Source organism: Macaca thibetana, chromosome 4 (genome assembly GCF_024542745.1).
Source record: "Macaca thibetana thibetana isolate TM-01 chromosome 4, ASM2454274v1, whole genome shotgun sequence".
NCBI lineage: Eukaryota > Metazoa > Chordata > Mammalia > Primates > Cercopithecidae > Macaca > Macaca thibetana.
Window position 1 is genome coordinate 15,960,895 of NC_065581.1, and position 20,103 is coordinate 15,980,997.

The following is a 20,103-nucleotide window of genomic DNA, read 5'->3' on the forward strand; positions in this document are numbered from 1 at the left end:
TTTACTTTCTTTCAGTTTCATAACATGATCTTAAGACCACTCAATGGGTTAAGATAGCTGCTGGAGCTCCAACCATTAACATCCCTAATCTAACCAATAGGAAGGAGAAGGATAGAGGCAAAGAGTGTAACTGCTCAATGGATTCTTCCTGCCTAGTGTACAGATAAAATCAGACCATGGCATTGCAATAAAGAAAATGTTTAATAGACATGAAGCTGGCCACATCACTTGGGAGACCGAGTTTTTACTCAAATCAATCTCTCTGAAAATTTAGGGGCCAGGGTTTTTCAAAGATAGTTTGGGCTAAGGGGTGGGGATGGCTAGGCAATGGGTGCTTGCTCTGATTGGTTGGGGGTGCAATCATAGGGGTGTGGGAAAAGGTCCTCCTATGCACTCAGTCATTCTGGTTGGGTCACAGGAGTGGTTAGTGGGTCCAGGTGGAGCCAACGATTGTCAGACCTGCAAAAAATCTGAAAAGATATCTTAAAGGGCCAATCTTAGGTTCTACAATAGTGATGTTATCTGCAGGAGTAATAGGGGAACTTGCATAGCCTGTGATCTCCAGAATAATGGCTGGCAATCATTCATGTCTACACCTTAGCAGAATTCAGGCTCCTCTATCTTCCTAAACTGGTAGTCTCTCATTAGCTTTACAAAGGCAGTTGAATTTTGGGGAAGGGCTATTATTGTTTAAACTGAAAACTAAATGTTGCCCAAAGTTAGCTTGGCCTAAGCCCAGGAATAACTAAGGGCAACTTGAAGGCAAAAGGCAAGATGGGGTTGGCTAGGTCAGATCTCCCCACTACCATAATTTTCTCACCGTTACAATTTTTTTTTTTGCAAAGGCAGTTTCAATGGGACCCCTTCCTTTTAGGAAGACTTGAAAACATTGGGATTCTGTTATAAAGGGAGTAGAAGATAATAGATGTCAGCTGGAGCATCTGGCAGCTTCTTCTCACATCATGCTATACTTTTTTTTTTTTTCTTTTTTGAGATGGAGTCTCATTCTCTCACCCAGGCTGGAGTGCAGTGGTGTGATCTTGGCGCACTGCAACCCCCACCTCCCAAGTTCAAGCAATTCTCCTGCCTCAGCCTCCTCAATAGCTTGGACTACAGGCACGTGCCACCACGCCCAGCTAATTTTTGTATTTTTAGTAGAGATGGAGTTTCACCATGTTGGCCAGGCTGATCTTGAACTCCTGACCTTGTAATCCACCTGCTTTGCCTTCCCAAAGTGCTGAAATTACAGGCGTGAGCCACTGCACCCAGTCCATGCTATACATTTTACATAACTAGAATCTAGTCTATATTTAAGAAGAATGTGAGAAAATTTTTGTTAAATTCCTTGTGCGTATTATGGTTATAGTAATAACTATCTAATTCTTCTGATATACTATCTTAACACTCTTACCCCAAATCAAATGAGTTAGACAAAATTTATCTGTAATAAATTCATGTTTGTGTCTAATTATCATCATGTTAATTTTTTCCTTTTTTCATAATCCATAGGTTTAAATTCTATTTGAGAATTTGGGGGGACTAAAGTCTGTAAAACAAAAATAAAATCCTAAGCCCCCTAACCGATTATAAATTCTCCTCTGGGCCAAGGGAATCCCAGAGAAGTCTGAAAACCAAATTCCTGGCCACGATGGAAACAGAGGTTGGACACACCTCAACGTACTCCCTCCCTTTAGGAGCTCAGGCACCACTGACCAGCATTAACATTAAAACAGATATCATAAGACTGACACAACAGACTCTTTGTGGCAATAAAATTCCAAATTCCAACCTGACTCTGGTGTAGCATCACATGGCAGAGAGCAGACACCAAAGGAAATAAAAATATTTTACTACCAAATATATTTATTGGACATAATTTGAAATGGCCCTGCGAAGCCATCTTTTGTGAGGAACTGCAGAGAACTGCAGACAATCTTGCTTAATACGGTCCAGCCTTTCCCAGATCTAGAAGAGATTAAGAATCTGACCTCTTTAAGGGTCTAAAAGGAGACATTTACCACCTTTCTCTCTGAAAGCAGTTACCTGGAGGCTTCACCTACATAACAAGAACCTTGGTCTCCACAACTCCCCTTGGAACTCAAGCATTCTTTCTACTAACTTCAAGGCTTTACAAAGCTTAACCCTTAACCAAGCGCCAATCAGAAAATCTTTGAATCTGCTTATGACCTGTCAGCCTCACTTCACCTTCAAAACATCCCACCTCTTTAGGTTGAACCAATGTACACATTTAATGCATTGATTTATGATATTACTTACAATTTCTGTATCCCTAAAACATAAAAACCAAACTGTAACCTGACCACCTCAGGCATACTTTCTCACAACCTGTTGATACTGTTCTCCGTGCCATGGTCACTCATATTTGCTCAGAATAAACCTCTAAATAGTTTACAGAGTTGTTGTTTTTGTTGTTTTCTTACTGACCCATCAAAATAGGTAGTTTTCTGAATCCACTTCCTCTTTTGGAAAGTAGTACACATGCTCATCTCTTCTATGCTGAGCTGACTTCTGAAATAAAATCAAAAGAAGTTCATCATTACAATTGCAACTTCTCCAGTTCCTTGGGTTATAATCTATATCCATTGGGGTTCAAACTGAAACAAAAATACTAGGTGGAATCAAGAATTCATTCTAGGGATTTGACTTCAGGCACTTGTGGACCCTTGTCTTGCATCTGGTGTTTGAGTCTGAATTCTGCAGGGCAGCAGGGCAGGGTGGCAAGGCAGATGCAGAGCAGGGAAGTGAGGACAGACTGGAGCCCCCTTCTGCCTCGCACTGTCTCCATGTCTGGCCCCTTTGGCTCATGGACCTAACCATGCCCTGACTGGGTCTGAGAGCTGGAGGAGTGGACCATCTGGCTGCTTCTGCAGGCCCACAGCATGAGCCAGCAGATCAGTGACATGCCTCAGCTGCCCTGGTGATCCTGCTCCCACCTTTGGGGGCGGGGGAAAGAACGTGGCTCCTGCTTCCCTTTCTGCTTCCAACTGTGGTGCAAATGTCTCTTTGCAGTGCCCTTGCCTGGAACCATGCAGGGCAGGGGATTCTGGGAAATGTAGTTCCAGCTGAGCTAAAAGGCCCCACAAAGCTGACAATTTGAAGTCTTTAAGGCTGAAATCCTCCTACTATCGTGTGACCTATTTTTTCTTAATAATGCTCATCTTATCCTTTCTACTTTGAAGTTTATTTCCCTTGGTAGAGAAAATAGAAAGTGAATAGACAGAGTAATCCTGCTTTTTCTCCGTTACTCACTAGCGTTGTGCTGTATGCACGCAGCAGTGGGCTACACCCGTCTTGCTCCCTGTGACTCTGATGAGAGCTAAAGTGTCCTCTGCGTCCTTGGTGGGTCCCATGAGCCTCTGCTCCTCTGAAATGTCCCCTTCTCAAGCTATTGGATCAGATCCATTGTTGTTCTGAATGAAATGCATTGTTTCCTTTTTTTTTGTCTGTGATAAAATCTGAGAAGGTGTGGGCTCACTGTCTCAAGGCTTATATGTTCACACTTCTCTTGCTTTAGAGTCAAAAGGAAGTCTAATGTAGGAATTCCCTTTCTTTCTCAACAATGGGGCACCGCACCACCAAGGCCATGTAACAGGGCAGACATACCCTTCTGTGATCATTTTTTCCCTTTGAGACTGCCCTTTATGCAATAAAAATAATAATAATTTGGACAAAACTGTGTAAGTGTATGCAAACACATGTGTGTGTACAGTTTATAATATGCCCTGGTTAGACGGGACCTACCCAGTAGTTTAACTTCACAAACACTGCATCTCCTGGTGGTGGCTTGGAGCAGTCTGTAGGGAGTATGGAGGTAAAGAGCAGAATTGACCAAAACCTCTAAAAAGTGTGAGTAGTCTGGAGCAAACCAAGGCTGGAATGGAGTCCTCATAAGATGCAGGTACCTACTCTCTGGGAGGTGGCCTCCTTGAGAACCCAAGTGCAGATCCTGATGTAGTCATAGGCAACATTCTATGGCAGGTGAATTTTGTCTTTGGGATCTTGGTGTCTCCCTGCCTCCCACCCAGACCTTGTTTCAAGAAATCTGTCTACGACCATACCACCCTGAACACACCCGATCTCGTCTGATCTCAGAAGCTAAGTAGGGTTGGGCCTGGTTAGTACTTGGATGGGAGAACACCTGGGAATACCAGGTACTGTAGGGGCTGGGCATAGTGGCTTACACCTGTAATCCCAGCACTTTGAGAGGCCGAGGCAAGCAGATTACCTTGAGGTCAGGAGTTCAAGATCAGCCTGGCCAACATGGTGAAACCCCGTCTCTACTAAAAATGCAAAAAAATTAGCTGTGCATGGTGGCATGTGTCTGTAATCCCAGCTACTCGGAGGAGAGGCAGGAGTCTCACTTGAACCCAGGAGGCGGAGGTTGCAGTGAGTTGAGGTGACAGAGTGAGAGTCCGTCAAAAAAAAAAAAAAAAGAAAAAAGAAAGAAATCCAAGATGCTCTCATCCCTTTTTCCTGTCACAGAGGAAACAGCTGAAAATTTTTATTCACCTTAAGGGATTCACCCTTCTCCACGCTTTTAAATTTCAAGGGAAGGAGAGAAGACTCTGTAATAGTAGGATTTGGGATATCCACATTAGATGGATGACTTTTGGTGTGCGAGTGGGTCTTCCTGGATTTCCCCAAAATGACATTAGTGTTAACTGTCCAGTCCTCTCCAAGCTTTCATGACTGACAAACACTGAATTACTAAAGAGATTTAATCTGCTTGGCACCTGTATCAGGACAATGGTTGTGACGAGACAGGTGTGGAGGACTCCTTAGCTCCATTATCCTACTGCTCACACGTATTTTCTTTTAAAAGCCTCACCCAACCCAGGACCCAGTGACTGCCCCTGTCACTGCAGTTTCGTCCTTGGAGCCGGTGGGTCTGTGAATACACACTCATCTCCCCTCTGCCCTCATCTCCCCTCTGCCCTTTTCATGCCCCTCTTGGGTCCTGAAAGGAAGGAGCCCCTGAAGTACCAGCCTCTTGCTCAACCAGTGGGAGTGGACTGAAATTTTAGGTAAGATTTATCAGGAGTTCTTGCTGCAACTAGCTCAACATTAATTTTGATTGTTTTTCATAGAAGAAATCCTCGGAGGATAAAGGAAAGGGGAGGAGGGTGGTAGTCTGCAAAAGGAAGATGAGCATTGAGTGGACAGCAATAGAGTCACTCCAGACTTTTCAGCTTGAATCCTCAAATTCAACAGCTAAGAGGGATTTTGTTTGATTGTTTGTTTGAGACAAGGTCTTGCTCTGTCACTCAGGCTGAGTGCAGTGGTGCGATCAAGGCTTACTCCAGAGCTCAAGTGATCCTCTCATCTCAGCCTCCTGAGTACCCGGGACTCCCGAGTACCTGGGTGCACGCCATGCCCAGCTAATTTTTTATTTTTTGTAGAGATGGGGTCTCGTTATGTTGCCCATGCTGCTGGCCTTGAACTCCTGGGCTCAAGTGATTCTCCTGTCTCAGCCTCCCAAATTGCTGGGATTCCAGGCGCGAGCCACTGTGCCTGGCCAGCCAGGAGATTTATTTTCCATTGCCCACAAAGCTGAGAAAGCTTGGGCCCTTCTTTGAGATCCAGGAAACAGGTTTCAGCAGACTAATTTACTAAAGTTTCTGAGAATCAGAAGAGGTGCTAGGACTGAAGAAAGTCCATTGCAGTGTTTCTCACACATTAATGCACAAACCAATCATATGGGGATCATGTGAAAATGCAGATTCTGGCACAGTGGGTCCGGCTGGGTTGGGGTTCAACATTCTGCATTTCTATCAAGCTCGCAGAGAACACAATTGCTGCTGGTCACGAGCCACACTATGGGTAGCAGGAACATATGCCACCTACATAAACTTGATTGGCCAGAGATTCTATTAGGGCTGTGGGTACTGTTAGGGACTGAATGTTTGCGTCTTCCAGATTCACATATTGAAATCCTAACTCCCAGTGTGGCTGTCTTTAAACTTGGGACCTCTAAGGAAGGATTTAAGCTTAAATGAGGTCATAAGAGTGGGACCCTGATCTGATAGGTCCCATAAGAAAACCTGTAAGATGAGATGCCAGACAAGGTAAGAAGGTATCCATCTGTAAACCAGGAAAAGAGCCCCTGAAACTCATCAGAAACTCATCACGCTGGTACCTTGATCTTAAACTTCCAGCTTACAGAATTCTGAGGAAGTACATTTCTGTTGTGACCCAGTCTGGTATTTGTTATGGCAGTCCAAGGGGACTAATATATTCACTATGGTGCCCACCCAAGATGTTCTGGCCCCATAACAGGAGTTCTGGAGAACCAAAAAGACTCCTGTGCTCCCAGGACTGGCCATCGACAATCTCTAAGCCCAGACAGGCTGGCTGTTCCCTGTGCTATAGTTTACTAGGACCTCAACCTTGCCTGCACATTGGAGTGATCTGTGAGCTTTAAAAAACAACCATGCCTGGGTCTCACACCTAGGGACTCTGATTTAATTGGTTTAGAATGTGCCCTGGAAAAAAGGATTTTTAAAAGCTGATTTGCAATCACCAAGTGATTCTAAGGTGTAGCCAAGATTGAGAACAACTGCTCCAAGTAAACATTTTAGAGTTGAGGGGAGGTTAAAGTCAGTCAGTCAGTCTCTCTCTCTCTCTCCCCCTCAGTCTTTCATCCACAAAATATAAATGTGAGTCCTTTTGTTTTAGAATGAAACTAGGGTCTGTTTGCCCAGTGCAGTAAGACAAGATATCCACACCAAGTTTTGCAGCAGGAGAAAGAAAGGCGTTTGTTTATTGGGCACCAAGCAAGGAGGACTATGCAGCTAATCTCTCTCTCTCTCTCTCTCTCTCTCTCTCTCTCTCTCTCTCTCCCTCCCCGTATTCTTTCCCTCAACAAAGAGTAGAGGCTGACTTTAACCCCTTAGAGAGAGAGAGAGACTGTGTGTGTGTGTGTGTGTGTGTGTGTGTGTGTGTGTGTGTGTGTCTGTGTGTGTAAGGGCTGCCAATGGCAGGAAAAGTTACGGAAACAAAAGCCTTCATTGCAGAATCAAAAAATGAACAGGAAATGGTCATTAACGTCCTGCAAATGTTCTGATCTCCTCTAGAGGTCCTGACTCCTAGATGATTAAATGTGAAAGGATTTTCAAAATCAGGCTGTGAAATAAGTCTTTTTAGTAAGGTGAGAAGGGAAGCCCGACTGGGTAATTCTAAATCTTGAAAACTAAAGGAGAGTCCCCAAATTTCAGTGCCAGCCTCCTATTTAATGCAGATCTCCTCTGCTGCTTTCTTCAGACATAATTCCAAATTTCCCCCTAGAAGCACGGAGTTAGTTATTAAGTATTTTGGTAGCCAATGCCTCACGAGGCGACAAGGCTCTTCTATATCCTCTTGGAGCTCTCTGAGTTGTCCCTTCTACCCTAAGTCACCAGAGTCAGAAGACCCTCAAAATATTTGGAACTAAAACACAAAAGGGAAAACAATAAGAACAAAGGGTATTTTCTCCTCTTTCTTTATTTACTTGTTTTAATTGGTATTTACATTTACCTATGTGAAACCATATTGCTCTGACCTTGTCACATGGCATGCATTCATATCTGGAATGAGGTTAAGTCTTTTGGAGCTGTGTTACATTTTTATTCTTAACCTGAGGAATATGAGAATTCCAACACCCATTGATGATGAGCCTCCATTTACTTCTAGATTTAACCTAATGCCATGCAACAATCTCAGATCCACAGTGCTCGAGTTAACTGTACTGGACAAGGCAACTGTGTTTCCAGGTGGTAGACATGTCTATGAGCTGGATTAAAGATGCAACAGATACAAACATTTCTAATTCAAAGGTGCTTTATCTTGTACATGGCGGAAACAGCAAATTGCATATCTAGCATGTGGTATATACATAATAGCAAACATTTAGCATATTGTACCCCCATTTAATTCTTACAGCAATCCTATGAGAATACATATTGTGATATTAATAATTTCATCTTATAGATGAGAGAACTAGGTTCTGAGATATTAAGTAATTTCTTTGCCCAAGGTCTGGGCAGTTTTAGAACTGGGATTTTTGATCTGGGCATCACACTCCACTGCTCCTCGGAAAGGTCTGAAGCAGTTCCACTTTATGAGAGACGGAATTATGCTCCAACTCTGGTTAACCTGCAGGAGATTTCTGAACAGGAACCGTTCACAGTTTGCTCAGCTGCCATACTTCTCTCTGTGGTCTTTGTTTCTGCTGTGTTTTGGTTTTCAAGACAATCATGAACCTCGCCACAATTGGAAGACATCTCATCTTTGATGGGCTCTGACAGGGCTGATGAGTTGGTTCCTGGACCCTCCATGGTTACTGTTGGGCTTTAGGCTAGAATTCTTCTGTACTTTCATCTCTTTGAATACTTTTCAGGCAGTAGTTAAGCAGGTCTGAAATTACATGTGAAATCAAATTTAAAAACAACTGATTATTTTCTCTTCCTCAGTCTTTCATCTACAAAATATAAATGCGAGTACATTTTTTTTTGTGGAACTAAATTAGGGTCTGTTTGCCCGGTACAGTAAGACCAGATATCCACACCAAGTTTTGCAGAAGGAGAAAGAAAGATGTTTATTTATTGGGCACCAAGCAAGGAGGACTATGCAGCTAATGCTTAAATCCTGACCTGCTTGACGGCTTGTAGGTTAGGGTCACATTTCAGGAAAGCAGAAGTTACAGGCACAATTATAAATCAATACATGGAGCTTACTCCTTGGTTTCGGCCTAAAGGGGTGGGATATTTTTGGGGGTGGCTACAAGTCATAGGTAGATTCAAGGATTTTCTGATTTGCAAAAACTTTGTTTAAAAATTTGGGGTCAGCAGAAAAGAACGTTGACTCCAGCCCGTGAGTGTGACTTTCTTCAGGTCCCTCAGGAAGAAATTTAGAAAAAAGAATGGGGCTCGGAGTTCAGTCCCTAGGTCCCCCTTATCTGAGGTCTGTGGTGGGCAGATCCCTTTGGTCGGGGTCAGGTTTCTGAAAAGCAACTCTGGAAACATGTGTTAAGATATTATCTTCAGTTTCTATAGTGGAACCAAACATCCCACGATTCTAGCTTCCGTGGCTATTGTTTTGGGCTACAATTACCTTCTTGCTTATCAAGTTGCTTATTTACTTCTCTGGGCTAGCTAGGTACCTAGAATTTCACTGAAAGAAACTCAAGATTTTCCTTCATTTCCATGCTTGGGGGGTGGGCACAGGTCCCTAAGAGGGGAGTCCCTGCTCTGTTTCACGTTTTCATTTTTTCTGAAATCTACAGCACCCCTCATCAACCTCTAGTGTCAGTTTCACAGTGGTTCCTATTAAGGCATGGTTGGCTGGAGTTGCTCATCATCATTTCTATTTAAAAACATAAAAATGTGACAGTGTTAAAGTTAGACTGCTGAGGATAGGATGAAATCCTTCATCAATATGGAGGCTTCTGTGACCCAATCTCATCAGAAGATCCTTGGCTTCGTTGATTCAGTGGCCAGGATGGGTTTTGCACTGGCCTCTTTGAGCAGTTTTCTCTTTGTGACAAGGCCAGTGAGGGTTAGGCTTGTAGTCTAGGAATGGTAGTTCTGAATCAAGGTCAAATCTTGGTCTAATTAGTGATATAATCTGTTCAACCAGTAAAATTAATAAATGGAATTTGCCCAAGAATAGGTGAAGCTGATACCTTTTATCAGAGAGACTCCACTGAGACCCCAGATATCTCACAATACCTTTCTTTTTGTTTCACCTTGGCTCATCTTGGTCCTATTACCTGCAGTAAAATTATTCCCAATGCCTATTTATACAACAGATCTCAGAAGTTGAGCCACAGGATTTTGATTTTTTGCTAAAGTATAAAAATGAAGACATTACGCTGAGAAGCTCTGAAGAAATTGTCAAGATTTCTACTAGTACCTGTTAGTGAATTAGAGTAGGCAGCATAGTCTTAGATAATGTATGAGTTAAAGTGTTCCCCCCAAAAGATATGTTGAAGTCCTAATCCCTAGTACTTATGAATGTGACCATATTTGGAAATAGGATCTTTGCAGATATCACCAAGTTAAGACGAGATCATACTGAAGTAGGGTGGGTCCTACTTAACATAATCATTGTCTTTAGAAGAGGAGAAGAGATATGGAGACAGGGAGAACGCCTTGTGACAATGAACTCAGGCATCGGAGTGCCACGTTCACAAGCCGAGGAATGCCAAGGACTGCCATCAATGCCAGCAGCTAAGAGAAAGGCATGGAAAAGATTCTCCCCTAGAGCCTTTGAAGAGAGCATTGCCCCCCGTCACCTTGATTTTGGACTTCTGACCTCCAGTATTGTGACAGAGTACATTGCTGTTATTTGAAGCCATCTGGTTTGGGGTAATTTGCTACGGCAGTTCTAGGAAACTCCTACAGACAGGAAGGAGAAGCTGGCCCTGGTGTAGGGGTTATGGGTTTCCATGGAATTAGAAAACAGGCACTATCTCACTGTCTTCCTTGAGGGCTGTAAGTTAGAGGCAGGAGCCACCAGCATCACTGTGTGGGTAACTTTTCAGGCCCATGGTTCATTCCATGTGGGAGAAGCTCCTGCAAGCCAACCACAGTTCTGCTAAAGCTCTGGGGCTGTTACCTTCAGGAGGAACCCAGGCTCACTGAGCAGCACAGCATAGTTTACAAAGGATCAGGTGCTTGGCTGGGTGCCAAAAGAAATAGCCGCTTGCCCTACAATGTCTATTTCACAACTGTGCTCAGGGCCAGTTTCCCTGACAAAAGACAGAGCACATCAACTTGCTTCTGTGAAATCTAGGAGTTAATGCACCCAGTGTTTGTTCCTGGTCTATTTGATTCTGTGCCACCTTTCTTAGGGTTAACTGACATTCCCCATTCTGATTTTTTCCAACCTAAGCATCGCCTACCTCTGTGTTTATGGCCTTCCAGCAAGACATTTTAGGGAGCTGATTTAGTTACCTTTAGTCTGCTAATTCCACTAGGTGCTTAATAACTATTGGCCAATAAATGTTTATTTTTGCATCCAGAAAAGGATGTCCTTTGACATGAATGCTGTGGTGCATTATCCAGAATTCTGCTCAGGACTGAAGCACTTACTTTTCCAGTTGCTGGGAGTGTTGGCTGCTGAGAGCTCATGGCAAGTCTCTCCTTAAGCTTTGCCTGAAGCAGGCTGCCTGGCCCAAAGTTATGTCCTTTGCTGGGCACTTTCTCCATTTAATGATTGGCCAATGCAGGAGTATAAAGGCCCAGTCCCCTTGCCTCAAGTAAGACATCGCTCAAGGGTCATCCCTCCTCCACAGCTCTGCATAGGATGGGCTGAGATCTTTATTGCAGCTACATCACAGTTTGATTTCTGCCCAATTCTCCTTCCCTTGCTTTCCTACAGGTCTTGTTCCTAAGAACATTGACTCCTCAGTGTGCACTCACTCCCTCACACAAATCTGTCTCAGGGGCTGTTTTCCAGCAACACTGATCTAAAAGATCCTTCTAGTTGATCCTATGTAAGTGAGAAATACACTAACCACACTTATTAGATACAGAATCTGAAATGTAAGAGCTATAGGAAATAAAATAAAATGCCACGCTGTCTCTGCAATGTCTCTGTCCCCAACCTAATGGCTGGGCCTTTAAGGTTCTACAGCTCATCAGGGTTCTCATGTGTTCTGAGCACAGCACAGCTCTCAGTAGACATCCATTGAATAAGGTAATGGACAAGTGTTCACAGAATTTACCTTGGCCCTGGAATCAACTAAATGGGCTTTTAACAAGGTTTTATATCCCTTTGAGGCTGTGCACAGTGCTTCACACCTGTAATCCCAGCACTTTGGGAGGCCAAGGTGGGCAGATCACTTGATGTCAGGAGTTCAAGACCAGCCTGTCTCTACTAAAAAAAAAAAAAAAAAAAAGCCAGGTGTGGTGGAGTGCACCTATAATCTCAGCTACTTGGCAGGCTGAGGCACGAGAATCGCTTGAACCCAGGAGGTGGAGGTTACAGTGAGCTGAGATTGTGCCACCGTACTCCAGCCTGGGTGAAAGAACAAGACTGTAACTCAAAAAAAAAAAAAGAAGTTTTATATCCCTTTGTAATGGGGAGGAAGGTCTTTGGAGTCAGTATTAGTTTCCTATGGCTATATTATTATTAAGGCCAAATAAAGAAAAGAGAAATTTATTCTCTCACAGCTCTGGAGGCCAGAGTCCAAAATCCAGGTGGCCCAGACCATGCTCCCTCTGAAGACTCCAGGGAAGGTCTGTCCCCGCCTCCTCCCTGCTTCGGTGGTTTGCTAGTCCTCTTCAGCATTCTTTAGCTTGTAGATGCATCATGCTGAGCTCTGTGTTCATGTTCCCACGGCATTCTCCCTATGTGTGTGTCTGTATGCCTGAATTTCCCCTTTTTATGAGGACACCAGTGATATCGGAATGAGGTCCCATCCTACTCTAGTATGACCTCATCTTAACTAATTCCGTCTTCAACAACGCTCCTTCCAAATAAGATCACATTCGGAGGTACTGGGAGTCCAAAACGTCAACATATAAATTTTGGTAAGGACATAATTCAATCCATGACATGGTGCCTCCCACCATTTTCTATGGTGTTTTCATTTTTGGGTTCTGAATCCCAGATTCTCCACCATGCCCTGTTGTAGGAATGCTGGGGCTGCAGAAGGAAGGTGACGGAAACAATGGGACCCGCAGCAGCGCGTCTGAGGCAGAGGTGGTCAGGTTCTAGTTGTTAGAGGATTAATAACATTGCAGAGCCCAACCTCAACTACAGGGCCTGGCTGGATTGGGAAAAGGTTCTGTGCATTTGGTTGGTGGCTACAAACACAACTATGTATCATTCTTTAATTGATGCAGATACTCCTCCCTCAAGAACAAGGAACTTAATTCCTCACTTCTTAAGTGGACGCTATGCATGTAATTTCCTTCCAAAGTTTGGAAAGGGGAAAAAAAGAGTCATTTCACAGTAGAGAAACCTGACAAACATCCCTTCGGCCAGGAGATCAAGGTCAATGTCAACAGTGATAAGTCGTGTTGGTAGTGCGTAGCCTTGATATGATGCAATGAAAATGGCACTTCACCTCTGTGGTCTTCCTCCCCAAAATTCACAACCACATACAACCATGAGGGGAAAGATCAGGCATGTCCCGACTGAGGGACGGCCTACAAAATACCTAGCACTTCTCAAAACCATCAAGGCCATCAAAACCAAGAAGGGTCGGAGAAGATGTCATAGCCATGAAGAGCCTAAGGAGACACAATGACTAAATGTAACGTGGCATTCTGGAGAGAACCCTGGAACAGAAAATAGACATTAACTATAAACTAAGGAAATCTGAATAAAGTATGGACTTTAGTTAACATGAATGCATCAGTGTGGGTTCATGGAGTGTAGCAAATGGACCACAGTGATACGTTAATAACAGGAAACTGGGAAAGGAATATGTGCAAACTGTAGCTCCCCAATTTTGCTGTAAATCTAAAACTCTTTTAAGATGAAAGAGTTTTTAAGAATATAATTTTAAAAGTACCCTTTGATTATTTTCTCTAAGTACTGATCATTCCACCTTGTGTTGAAAGGATTTATCTTTGCTTTCACTGGACTTCCTTGGCTTCCTTTTATCATAGCCTTAACCACAGGCTACAGTATAATTAATGAAAAGGCACCCATGCCCTTGTCATGAGTCCGTGTCTCTAAGGCATTGCTGCCTACGTGTTTGAGATTTCTTTGGCCAGACATGTCTTTATACGTCTACTCTAATTTGTGGTTCTCAACCTTCCCTCTGCCAAGATACCTCTGCAGAGTAGTTTTCCACCCGGGTAGCACATGGAAACACCTGGTAAAGTTTTACAAATCCTGTTGCCCAGCCCAGGCCCCAGTCGGCTTCAGGTGATCCAATGTGCAACCCAGGTCGAGAACCACTGCTGTGTCCTACTCCCCCATGGCTGTCCTCTGTGTTTCAGGGACTTCCTACCAGCCCCACTCACTCCAGTTCTGCTTTATACTCCTACTTTGGTAAGCTAGGTGATTTTTCATTTCAAAAACTTCAGTAAAGAGTTCTCTCCTTTATTTCTTAGCGAACAGTTTTATCTCACAGCTACTCAAGAACAGAAGGCAGGCTGGGTGTGGTGGCACATGCCTGTGATCCTAGCACTTTGGGAGGCAGAGGGAGGGAGGATTGCTTGAGCCCAGGAGTTCCAGACCAGCCAAGGCAACATGGCGAAACCCTGTCTATACAAAGATGAAAAAAACCCATTAGCCCAGTGTGGTGGCAGGCACCTGTAATCTCAGCTACCCAGGAGGCTGAGGTGGGAGGATCACTTGAGCCTGGGAGGTTGAAGCTACAGTGAGCTGTGATCGTTCCACTGCACTCCAGCATGGGCAACAGAGTGAGACCCTGTCTCAAAATTAAAAAAAACCCAGAAAACAAAAAAACAAAACAAAACAAAACAAAAAAACACAAAAAACAGAAGGCAGAGAAGAGTGGCCACTGTAAAAGTTTGTTTATTCCCAGGGATAATATTTTTAAAATACATAACAAGGAGGACATTGACCAATCTGACCACTGGTGGGAGGTAAACAATTGATAGGGAAGCGCTTGTTGGTTGAATACCAGCCCTGCTTATTCCTCCCCTACCTCTATTTAACCAGAGAACTTAAAGGAGTAGATATGGAGCGGGAAAGAGAAAATTCTCCGTTCTTACTGTGCCTGGCATGCTGGGAGTAATGGGAACACTGAGGCACCCAAGAGGCAAAATTAGAGTTCCCATCAGCTGCTCAACCCCCTCAGAACTTTGAGAGGGAAACAAGATAGAAGCTCCTCCACCTTGGATTAATTTGCTCAAGCTGTTCTCCTAAGATTATGACTTATACTCCTTGGAAATTTTTGTGTTCACCCTGTTCCAGAATGAAGGCTGAATCCAGAAAAGCTTCACCCCGCTCCCTTCTCCAACATGACACAGAATAAAGAGGGTCAGAGTACGGGTATTTTATCGTTTTAACCTGAACCCTGGAAGCCAAAGGACAGACCTGCACAGGATTATCTTCCACAAGTATGGGTAATCACTTTGACCTATTGACTCTGCATCTGGTCAAGCACTCCAGAATGCCATGGACAGTTATAGGATTCCTCACTGAGCAAATGTTGACTTACCCTGTGGTTCTCCTGACACTATTATAAAGTCTATTCCATCAGAGACTAAGTTGTTAAAAAAGGAAGAACTTGGTTTTAGTTTATTGTCTGTTGTTCGAGGAGTATTTATGGAAAATTGCAATATTACTATTCCACATGAACCAATCAATATACTGCCACTTTCACAAGTTAAAATTGGGAAAAAAGATGGTCTTTGTTTTAGAAAGTGCTAATATCTTATTCTTTTTTTCAATTTTCTGTTATATGCTTAAGAAGCTCTTGTACTGTCCCTTAATTTTGCTATAAAATATCCTTTACATTAAATATTATAACAAAGACAAAAACTAATTTGGTCTGCATAATACCTTCTCTCTCAACCTAAATGTCCATCAACAGATGATTGGATAAAGAAAATGTTACATATATGTGTACATATATATACATATTTTTGACTTTCAATGTCCTTGTTATGCATACACACACACACACATATGCGCACACACACAGACACACATACATACAAACCATGGAGTACTACTCAGTCATAAAAAAGAATGAATCATGTCTTTTGCAGTAACATGGGTAGAACTGGAGGACATTATCTTAAGTGAAACGACTCAGAAACAGAAAGTCAAACACTATATGTTCTTACTTATAAGCAGGAGCCAAATAATGTTTACAGATGAACATAGAGTATGGAATAATAATTATTGGAGACTCTGAAAGGTGGGAAGGTGGGAGGGTGAGGGATGAGAAATTTCTTAATGGAAGGTTACACTGAAAGTCCAGACTTCATCACTACATAATGTATCCATGTAACAAAACTACACTTGTACCTTTTACATTTATACAAATTTTTTAAAAAATGATTTCAAATGATGTTTAAATGAATTACATATATACCCTAACTTGTTTTGTTCATTTTCTTTTTCCTTCCAATCTTTAAAAAAAAGTTTTTATATAATACAAACACATTTCCAACATTAAATATCCTTAAATCTTTAAAGTTGAAGACAAAAACATAATACCAAAAAGCAAAGACAATGTTTGATCCAAATAACACATCTTACATTTTCTAAATGAAGGTGTTTATCATTGTAATTTGCACAACTGATTTACTGCATTTTCCAGTATTTCTGCCGCTTGACTATATCTGCTGACTAAAGTTAATTCTGTTAACGGTTATTATCCTAAAGGTTTTTTTTTTTGTAGTTTCTAAATTGGTTTAATTTGGAGAAAGAACATATGCTGTAGATAAAATAACAATGAAAGAACATATTTTAGTAAAATTTACGTGCTTGTCACTCTATGTTATAATAAATGTTTCATCTAATTTTCAGATTGTTGTAATCTTTTCACTATCACTTGTTCACGAGTTTATGCAAAGCGGTAATACTTTGATAAATGATTCTTTACACACTTGAAAATTTTTTTGTGCTTTCTGAGTGTTTATCATAATGAATCTTTTAAATAACTATTTTATTAAAGGCAAATTCAACTGAAGAATAGTTTTGCTTATGTTGAGTTGCATTTTGCAATATTGTCATGATAATGACTTAATGAGGCTTTGCTTTTCTGATTATTTCTTGAATTAGAAAAGTAATATTTGCTCATGTTTTAAAAACTGCTCCTGAATCACTGTCTTTTAATAAAGTTTTTAAAAACTGTTTTTATTGAAGTATGGTCCATACAGAAAATGCACAAATCATAAGAGTATAGCTCAGTGAATTATAACAAATTGAATGCTCCAGTGAACAACCATGAAGGTCAAGGTAAAAAATATTACCAGCACACCCACATTTCTCTTTGTGCCCATTCCAACGACTGCATTATCTTTCCTCAAAACTTCCCCCTCCTCAAAAAACAAAACAACAACAAAAACCCACAACTGACCTGACTTGTAACTCTTTAGTTTTTCTGTCTGTACTTTATATGAATGGAATCATACTATATAATCTCTTTCATGTCTGGCTTCTTCACCGGTCCTAATGTTTGTAAAATGCATTTGTATCACGAGTGCAGGTAATTGCATTTATTATCTTTATTTCAATTTCATTGTATGACTGTACCACAACTAAGCTATCTATTCTACTATTGATAGAAATTTTGGTTATTTTCAGGCTGGGGCTTGTGATGGTTAATTTTATGTGTCAACTTGACTGAGCTATGGGGTGCCCAGATATTTTGTTAAACACTATTCTGGGCATTCCTGGATGAGATTAACATTGCATCATTAGACTGAGTAAAGCAGATTGCCCTCCCTAATGTGGGTGGCCCTCATGCAATCACTTGAACGCCTGAATAATAATTTTTTTAAAAAGGTGATCCTCCGCTGGCTAAGTGATAATTCCTCCTGCCTACTGGTCTTTAAATTGAGACATTGGCTTTTTCCTGCCTTTGGACTTGAACCAAAACATCAGTTCTTCCTGGGTGTGGAGCTGCATCATTGGCTCTCTGGGTCCCAGGCCTTCAGATTGAGACTGGAACTTACACCATTGGTTCTTCTGAGTCTCCAGCTTGCCTAGGGCAGATTTGGGACTTGTCAGCCTCCATAATTGCATAAGCCAATTCCTTATAATAAAACTCCTTCTACATATACAAATCCTATTGGTTCTATTTCCCTGGAGAACTCTAATTCAGGGCTCTTATTAATAATAGTACTGTGAGCATTTTTTTTTTTTTTTTTTGGGATGGGGTCTCACTCTGTTGCACAGGCTGGAGTGCAATGCTGTGATCTTGGCTCACTGCAACCCCTGCTTCCCCAGTTCAAGCGATCCTCCTGCCTCAGCCTCCTCAGTAGCTGGGACTACAGGTGCATGCCACCATGCCTAGCTAATTTTTATATTTTTAGCAGAGACGAGTTTTCACCAGGTTGGCCAGGCTGCTCTCAAACTCCTGACCTCAGGTGATCCACCCACTTTGGCCTCCCAAAGTGCTGGGATTACAGGTGTGAGCCACCACGCCCGGCCCTGTGAGCATTTTTGAACCTGTCTTTTGGTGTATTTGAGGCATTTCTCTTAGCTATATGTCTAGGAGGGGATTTCTAGGTTAAAAGGTAAGCATATGCTTAACTTTAGTAGATACTAATAGTTTTCCAAAGTGGTTATTATGCCGGCTCTTTACCATCCCTACCTTGCTCACCAGGAGAGTATGAGTGTCTACCTTGCTCCACAGTGAGACCAGCTTTGTGTCGGTTTGGTTTGTCAGTCTTTCAAGTTTTGTCCATTCTGTGAGGTGTGTACAGGTACTGCATTTTGGGTTTAATTTGCATGTCTCTGGTGACTAATGAGGTTGAGACATTTGTCTATCTCCTGTGAAGTGTCTGTTCAAATCTTGTTTTCTCTTTATCTTTACCTCGATATGTATAATAAATTTTAAAAATCACTTACTGATTTCCTCTTCTCTAAATTATTTAAATTCTTCACTTGTTAAAGGTAGTGTTTTTGTCTACTCATTATCAAAGATGAAAATTTTATCTCACCTATTCTATCTCTAGAATTTCTCCACCTCACAATGTGTGTTAGTTATAATTCTTCTAGGCTTTGTCTTAAAATTTTAAGTGATACACTTAAACTTCTGTTTTGTGATCAAATATAGAATCTGTGGATTCCTCACTATATAAAAGAAGTCACCTGGAAAAGTCCTTGGCACGTAGCAGGGCTTCAGCAAATACTTGCTGAAGAAACAGAGGGAGAGAAAGGATAAGAGAGAAAGGATGAGAGATAAGTAGTAGATAGGGAGTACATCCATATTTTTCTCCCCCATTCCCATGCATTTATGTCAGTAATATAATTTTGTTTATATATTGAAGGTTTGTAAAATTTACATTTTGATCTATATTATGGTTGCCTTCCACATTTTATCTATAGGCTGGTTTTAAAAATTCAAACTAAAAAACAGTATATGATCATGTGATCACGATGACCAATTGTATCCCCCAAAATGGCTACAGCAGTATTTTCAGTCCCACGTGATCTTCCAAAGCCTTGCCACTCTCCCATCAAGAGCTAGAATCTAACTCCCCTTCCTTTGAGCCCCAGTGGGTTTCTGTTGACTACCTGGCCTAATAAAGTCCAGTGCCACTGATGCTCTGTGACTTAGTCCAGATATAACAGGCAACATAGCTTCAGCCTGATTTTTTCTTGGAGACCTGAGCCATGTCTGGCTATACTGAAGTTGCATGCTGGAAGGCCACATGGTCACAGAGAGATGCCAAAGAATTCCCAGCTGTCCTAGCCCTCAGCTGTCCAGCTCTCTTCTTCCCAGTCCAGGCACCAGACCTGTGCACACAGAAGCCTTCAAGATGACCCTAGGACCAGCCTCCATTGCACTGCAACCTCACAAGACACTTTGCACCAGAATCATCACCCAGTTGAGCTACTCCCAAATTTCTTGCCCACAGAAACCATGAGAGAGAATAAATGATTGTTGTCTTAAGCCATTATGTTCTGAGGCAATGTGTTATGTAGCAGTAGATAACTAGTTCAATCACTTACTGTAAAACCAGTTAGCACGGTTGAACCCATAGAGAAAAAGGAATATTGTTCTATTTTATTAAACTTGTGCCACTCACAGAAAAATATTTTAAACTCAAAATCAAATTAATGCTCTCTTCTTACTCTACTCAAAACTATGCCATATTTTCATTTACTTCATATCTGAAAACAACTGCTTTGTACAGCTTTAAAAAATTTTTTTTCAGTTTTTATCTGGCTTTCATTTTCTTTGTGAACAGGAAAGATAGTTGCTTTATATTTCGTATTAGAATCTATCTTCTTCTTGAAGGCATTCTTCACAGAGTTCTCTGGTCTATTCACACTGACTGCCACATAGCTGCTATCAAACTGGGATTTCATGTCAGTACTGTCTAGATTAGCACCCAGTATTTTTGGGTCTCTTTCTTGGATTCCTTTGTTCTATTAGAACATACACTAAGGGCTGGGCTTGGTGGCTTGTGCCTGTAATCTCAGCACCTTGGG

General features: G+C 41.9%; 1 pseudogene; it reads left to right on the forward strand.

The window, feature by feature from the left end:
* Positions 1-4,065: 4,065 nt before the first annotated feature.
* Positions 4,066-4,184, forward strand: LOC126953946 (uncharacterized; annotated as a pseudogene).
* The last annotated feature ends 15,919 nt before the right edge of the window (positions 4,185-20,103 follow it).